Raw genomic sequence first — 7,989 nt, 5'->3', positions numbered from 1 at the left:
AAATAAATTACAGAATTTAGTGGGTGGGGTTTGCACACCAGGAAGTGGTGAATGGAGGTGAGGTCGAAAGGATATTAATATTTGATTGTCTATATTCAAAACGCCGTCCCGCTTCGTTATGTAAATAACTCGAGGCCTCTCGTGTCAGGATTAAAAGAAAGCCAGGAAGAATCTGGAAAACAGCTGTAAGGGACAAGCACAGCCAAATATTTTTTTCTGAAAGCCAAAAAAAAAAAAAAATAAAAATAAAAATTCCCCCCAGATTAAAAATAAACCACAGAAAGAGACGGGACAGCTAAATGCTTGTTAGGAAAAAATATATATAATCATTTTGAAACTCTTTTGGAGGTGGAAAACCCAAGTCTACTTGAGTAGAATTTTTTAGTTCGGTTATAATTGCACAGCTATTGTCTTTTAATTGTGCTGCAAGTGTCGGATGCCATCTTTGACTTCATACTGATGTCACATTTTTATACTTTAATATTATCCACTTGTTGAAAGCGTGCATTCCTCTGCCAGATGTACCAAGTCGCTAGTCCATAAGAAAATGTTTGATGATTACATTTTTGACTTGACAAGTTACTGTCTCTCTTGACCTAAACTGAGACTACAAGTCCCAGAATTGCTGCTTGCTGGAAATTGGGGGGGGGGATTCCGGACTGGAGGGGTCTGGGTTAAAAGTGTTTTGAAAGTTTTAAAACTGTGCAAGCGTGACGCGCTTGAATGAAATCCAGTCTGTGGTGGTGCGGAAAAGGTTAATTGTGTTCATCTGTCCTGGTATTTTTGATGTAGCGTGGTATTGTGCACCTGGTGATACTTTGGAGCTGTCTTCAAGGGCAGGTCCATATATAGTGCCATGTAGTAGTCGATCCTGGAAGTTACAGAATGATGGGACAGCATAGCACAGAGAGGTCTGGGTAAACCTGGCATGACTATATCTCTGCAAAACCTGGTAAAGTCCAGTGTTTCTCAACCTTAGCAAGTTTAAGAGGTAATAATAATAATAGAATAACAGCGCTGGAAGGGACCTTGGAGGTCTTCTAGTCCAACCCCCTGCTCAGGCAGGAAACCCTTATACCATTTCAGACAAAATGATGTGGACTTCAATTCCCAGAATTCTCCAGCAAGCTGAGAGAGAAGGACTGGCCCAAGGTTACTCAATCAGCTTCCATGCCTAAGGCAGAACTAGAACTCCCAGCCTCCCAGCTTATAGCCCAGCACCTTCACTACAATCCCAAACTGGCTGGACGAATTGTGTAGTGAAAAATACCGAGGTTATCCAATCCAACCTGTTCTACGAATATTATGTCTGGGTCTTTCACTAACCTGGTTAAGGGTCTTGCAAGGATATAGCCAGGATGGTCTTTTAATTTGGGGGGGGGTGTCTGTTGGCTTTTGTGTTGCTAAACTATCCAGGCTAGAATTGATCATTCATTCATTGTTATTTGTAGATCTGACAGAAATAACTGACAGAAATAACTTACTTCCGTGGCTACTTAATAAGACCTGTCGCTCGTCATAAGCAATTGGAATAAAATATGCCAGATTGGAGATAGATAATAGATAGCCATGACTGAGTGATAGACAGGTAGGCAGGACAGGACAGGACAGGACAGGCAGGTAGACACAATGGAGATGATAAGATAGATAAATAGATAGATAGATAGATAGATAGATAGATAGATAGATAGATGGATGGATGGATGGATGGATGGACGGACGGACGGACGGACGGACGGACGGACGGGCGGGCGGGCGGGCGGGTGGATAGAGATAGATAGATAGATAGACAGACAGACAGACAGACAGATAGATAGATAGAGACAGAGAGAGAGAGAGAGGGAGGGAGGGAGGGAGGGAGAGGGAGAGAGAGAGAGAGGTGGATGGATGGACTGATGGATGGGATGGGATGGACAGACAGGATGGATGGATGGGTGGATGGGTGGATGGGTGGATGGATGGATAGAGAGAGAAAGATAGATAGACAGACAGACAGACAGACAGACAGACAGAACCTTAGTAAGACCACATCTGGAATACTACATCCAGTTTTGGACTGTCAGAAAGAAGAGGGAGTCAAGCTATTCTCCAAAGCACCAGAAGACAGGACAAGAAGCAACGGATGGAAACTAATCAAGGAGAGAAGCAACCTAGAACTAACTTTCTAACATTGAGACAATTAACCAGTGGAACAACTTGCCACCAGATGTTGTGGGTGCTCCGTCACTGGAGGCTTTTAAGAAGAAACTGGACAGCCACCTGTCTGAAATGGTATAGGGTTTCCTGCCTGAGCAGGGGGCTGGACTAGAAGACCTCCAAGGTCGCTTCCAGCTCTATTCTGATTGAAATTGAAATTGAAGATAGATAATAGACAGACAAATAGACGGACAAGCATCGTTCACCCTGTTGACATTATTCAGCACAGGAATTTACATTTCTGGCTGCTTCTGAGCACCGGCCTTTCTGAACTTCCTTCTTTACCATTTTGCCCTGTCAGGCTTTTGACAGCTGGTTTTGAAACGAGGCAAAGGCCTCGCCTGGAAAAGGATCGTGGTGGAAATGTTACTGTCCTGGGGATCCTAGAGGTCATTTAGCCCAACCCCTGCTCAGTGGAGGAGTGGCCGTGCTGAACACGGCCCTGCTGACCTTTACAGAAAGAGACCACGTGGGGTTACCACGCCGTCCGAGGCTTTGCTTATTTCCTTTCATTTATTTGCTTGAAAACGTAGCAGGGTGTGTCTAATGTTAACACCACGGAGCAGAAATTGGTTTACAGTTGCTGAGTTTTCACCAGGCAAAGGAAAACGCCAGTTGGGTTAGCTAGGTTAAAATTACTTTTGCAAAGGGTGCAGACTGTTTTTATACCTTGCAGACTTTGAGATGGGTGGACTTTAAGTCCCAGAATTCCCCTGCCAGCATGCTTTGAGGACGGGTGGACTTCAACTCCCAGAATTCCCCAGCCAAGGGTACGGATTTATTCTCCAAAATGCCTGAGGGACAGGACAGGAACCCATCGGTTGAAACTTCGCAAAGGGAGATTCAAACCAGAAACAAAGAATTTTTCTGACTTTTTAAAAGAAAAGCTGAACAGCCATTTTGCTGGGACTCTTACTCAGGACGGCGGAGGGGGGGGGGGTTGGACTAGAAGACCTCCAGGGTTCCTCCCAATTCTCCGATTCTCTGTGCTTTAGGGGCTTGCATGAACCTAGACAGTATGGCTCGCCATGTGGGATGAAGCTAGGTGATTGGCTTGCTTTGGTAAACCATGGTCTAGTTAAGCCAGGTTTAGCTTATGCAAAGGTACCTGTCTTCCTATGAGGTTTGACTGGAGAATAAAATAAGAAAAGGAGAGAAAAACGGGGGATTGTGCAAGAGGAAAGATCCAGCTCAGGAGAGCAAACCCCACATTTTCCTGGCGGTTTCTGTGTTGTACCCACAAAGCTGGTGGCTGCAAACGCACGGATAGGCCGTGGATTCCTCTGACACAAATCTTCGCACCTTGACAAAGTTAGATTACAACTCCCATCATCTCCCCGTGCTGGGGATGCTTCGGGTGGGGGTGTCTCAGCCCCACAGGACAAAGACGATGCCGGCTGGCTGGGAATGATAGGCATTGCAGTATCCCGGAGGGCCCCTGGACCTCTGCAAAGATTTTCGAGTCCACGTTGTTTTTCTGGAAGCATTTTTGGGTGGAGGAGACTAGAAAGAGGGCAGAGCCTGGCTGCCAAGGAACGTGTTCCTGTTTTCCCTCCTCGCCCCGTTCTGTTCCTCCTTATAAGGTTTGGGAAATGATAAATATTTGAGCTGCAAACGGAAAAGAAGGGGGGGAAACGGGCAAGAAAACAGAAATATGCTCCGGCTTGAATCACGAGGCGCCGTCTGCGTGGACTAAAAAGGAAGAAGAAATGGAGGAACTTTGCAAAGACTCCAGCCTCGTTGGGACTGGGGACTTTTTGGGGGGCCAATTTCCTCACGGCAGGCTCACCCAGGCTCTCTGCTCCTGCTGCCACCCGGGTTGCCCCAGCTGGGCACGGTTCAGCCTGGCCTTGGCGCGCGCCAGGCCTCGGGCACCCTAGCAGCCCGTACGAGCCAAGTCTGTCTTCGCAAGAGACACCAGGCTGAAGGCAGACTCCGTTGCTTCTGTGAGGCAGCTTTTTGTAATTCGGTTTGGCAGTCTGTGCATGTTCTGAGACGCCACGCCTAAGGAAGGACGCCCGGAAGGACGCCCGGGGCTGAGCCCTGGCTCCAGGGAGCGCCCAGGTCTCTCTCCAGGACGGGGAAGAGCAGTGGGCACGTCTGTTTGAAGGCACCGGCCTCCCCGACAATTCTGGGGTTTGGGAGCTGTAAGTAGGCCTTCTCCAGAAAACGTCGGCCATTTTGCAAAGGCAACGGATGGAAACTAACCAAGGAGAGAAGCGACCTAGAACTGAGGAGAAACTTCCTGACAGAACAATTAACCAGTGGAACGACTTGCCTCCAGAAGTTGTCGGTGCTCCATCACTGGAAGTTTAAAAGAAGAGATTGGACAACTTTTTGTCTGAAGTGGTATAGGGTGTCCTGCTTGAGCAGGGGGTTGGACTAGAAGACCACCAAGGTCCCTTCCAAATCTGTTATTCTGTGACAGGGGATCAATCCCTGATTTACCACAGTTCTCTTAATGACCGTTCGAACTTACAACGGCACTGAATAAAGTGACTTACGGCCATTTTTCACTCTTATGACCGTGGCAGCGTCCCCGTGGTCACGTGATCAAAATTTAGACGCTTGGCCACGGACTCATACTTATGACGGTCGCAGTGTCCCAGGAGTCACGGGATCCCGTTTTGCGACCTCCTGACAAGCAAAGTCAGTGGGGATCCGCTTAATGACCATGTGACTAACTTAGCAACTTCAGGGATTCACTTAACAACGGTGGCAAGAAAAGTGCCACCCGTTGGTTACTGAATGAACCCATTTTTCCAATGGGGAGAAGGCTGTGAATTCTGTGCCTCCCAAACCCCAAATTAGCCAGGATTAAAATTAACCCAGTGTAGGAAGCTGGGCAAGTTAGCTGCACAGCATCCCATGGGCGGCAAATAAATTTAATAATTAAATAAATGAACATTAAGTCTTGCAAGGTGGTACGAATCCAGGCAGAGAGAGGGTCTCTAGGTTTCCTTGCCTCCCCCACCCCCAGATCTCCACTAAAATCTCTCCATTGGATCTGGTTGACATTGAATAGAGGAGGAAAGCGTATGGTGAACAGATCGGATTTCTTTAGCAACCAGATTTAACCCAACACCTGACTAGATTAATGACTCTTCCCCCCCCCCAGCTAAATTTAGCTTTTGGCCACTAGCCTGGAGAAATGAGAGAAGCATCAAATCTCTCCAAGCATCAAGGAGATGAGGGGTAAGGACAGATGAGAATTTGCAATTAATACCATAACCAATACCAGGGACCAGAATTTCTCAACCTTGACAACTTTAAGATGTGTGGACTTCAACTCCCAGAATTCCCCAGCCGGTCCATCCCCAACCAAACTCCCCACACACACAATACGTAAAATTTCAAATATTGCAATAATTGGGATAGCAAAAAAATCTACCATGCTTAAAATCTTAGAAGGTTCCTTAGAATCTCAGAGGTTTCCTTAAGAATTCAGAAGAGCCCCTAGAATCTTAGAAGGTTCTTTAGAAGATTCCTTAGAATCTTAGTAGGTCCCTTAAGAAGTTAGAAGATTCCTTAGAATCTTAGAAGATTCCTTAGAATCTTAGTAGTTTCCTTAAGAAGTTAGAAGATTCCTTAGAATCTTAGAAGGTCCCTTAAGAAGTTAGAAGATTCCTTAGAATCTTAGAAGGTCCCTTAAGAAGTTAGAAGATTCCTTAGAATCTTAGTAGGTCCCTTAAGAAGTTAGAAGATTCCTTAGAATCTTAGAAGATTCCTTAGAATCTTAGTAGTTTCCTTAAGAAGTTAGACGATTCCTTAGAATGTTAGAAGGTCCCTTAAGAAGTTAGAAGATTCCTTAGAATCTTAGAAGGTCCCTTAAGAAGTTAGAAGATTTCTTAGAATCTTAGAAGGTCCCTTAAGAAGTTAGAAGATTCCTTAGAATCTTAGAAGATTCCTTAGAACCTTAGTAGTTTCCTTAAGAAGTTAGAAGATTCCTTAGAATCTTAGAAGGTCCCTTAAGAATTTAGAAGATTCCTTAGAATCTTAGAAGGTCCCTTAAGAAGTTAGAAGATTTCTTAGAAGGTCCCTTAAGAAGTTAGAAGATTTCTTAGAAGGTCCCTTAAGAAGTTAGAAGATTCCTTAGAATCTCAGAAGCTCCGTTAAGAACTTAGGATGCTTAAAAGTCTCCTTAGAAGCCCGGTTGGGTGCAACGGAGGAAGACATGCGCGTCCCCTGGGAAGTTAGCAGAGCCAGCCTCTTGCAACACCCAGTGCCGCAACTGGGTGCGGCCCAGCCCTGCTCCCCAGGCGGTCAGGAACCTCGCCCACACACGCCTGGGAAGGCAGATAAACCCTGGGCTGGACAGCCCTTGATCTGGTTGCCACGCTTTTGTGCTGAGCTCTCTGAGAAATAGAACCGAGAACACAGAATCACCCAGAGCTGGAAGGGACCTTGGAGGTCTTCTAGTCCAACCTCCTGCTCAGGCAGGAGACCCTATACGATTCTGGGTAAATGGCTGTCCAGTCTCTTCTTGGAAAGTATGATTGTGGTCAAGAAGAAATGTATGGTTGTGCAATGTACATGGGTCAAAGATCTCTTGAGCCTGGTCAGCAACTGGCCGCCTCAGGGCCAGATTGTTCCTTTCCTGGTTTCTGTAGCCTCGCCCAACCTCTAGGCCAGTGTTTGTCTCTCACCCTTCGCAAGTTTAAGATGAGTGGACTTCAACTCCCAGAATTCCCGAGCCAGCAAGTGTTGAACTCCACCCATCTTAAACTTGGGCCATCCTTGTTAATGGCCGTCACAATATTCTCACTCCAGTAAACGTGACACCAGGCTTGTGTCATTCCTCAGTTCCTTGGATGCAAAGTGGGTGACATTCAGGACCCAGACGTTGAATGTAATTGTGTATAGTAGAGCAGGGCAAAGAGAGAAGCAATTGGCAATATTGGCAGCTTTAAGATGGATGTGCTTGAAACCCCAGGATTCAGAGGAATAAAATATCTTTATTGCCATTGTGTAACTCACAACAAAATTAAGTTAGCTAGGGAATTCTGGGAGTTGAAGTCCACCCATCTTAAGGCATGCTGGCTGGGGAACTCTGGGAGTTGAAGTCCACCCATCTCAAAGCATGCTGGCTGGGGAATTCTGGGATTTTAAATCAATGCCTTTTAAGACTTTCAAATTGAGAAATACTATTCTAGAAGAAATTGTAAAATGTTCCCCAAATTATGTCCGTGTGTATACAGTATGTGTATGAGATCCTACTACAAACCTCATTGGTTACACCACATCAACCTGCTCCCTGTGTGGTAATTGCAACCCCGACCACCAGTGAAATCTTGTGGACTAGTGGCTTGGTCACTTTTGGTTTAGTTCTTGTGATTGACTGTTTTATCTCTCCCAACCACAGGCAGCCGGACAAGCTAGTTGTGGTTTGGACTCGGAGGAACCGCCGGATTTGCTCCAAGGTGAGAAATTCTGGGAGTTGAAGTCCACAAGTCATAAAAGGGCCATGTTTGAAGACCCCTGTCTTAAATCTAACAAACAAAATGGAGGCTGGCTGAGGAATTCTGGGAGTTGAAGTCCACAAGGCATAAAAGGGCCATGTTTGAAGACCCCTGCTGTAGACAATAGGAGAGGTCTCAACTACAGCTAGTCCTTACTTACAATTTACAACTTAGTCTGACTTACAGCAGTTCATTTAGTGACCGTTCAAAGTTACAACGGCATGGAAAAAAAGCAATTGATGACCATTTTTCACACTTACGACCATTGTAGCATCCCCATGGTCATGTGGTCAAAATCCAGACAATTGGCAACTGACTCATATTAATGACGGCT

This window comes from Protobothrops mucrosquamatus, unplaced genomic scaffold (assembly GCF_001527695.2).
Source record: "Protobothrops mucrosquamatus isolate PMUCROS unplaced genomic scaffold, P.Mucros_1.0 scaffold621, whole genome shotgun sequence".
In the NCBI taxonomy this organism is placed as follows: Eukaryota; Metazoa; Chordata; class Lepidosauria; order Squamata; family Viperidae; genus Protobothrops; species Protobothrops mucrosquamatus.
The sequence above is the reverse complement of the archived record's forward strand: the minus strand, read 5'-3'. Positions refer to the sequence as shown.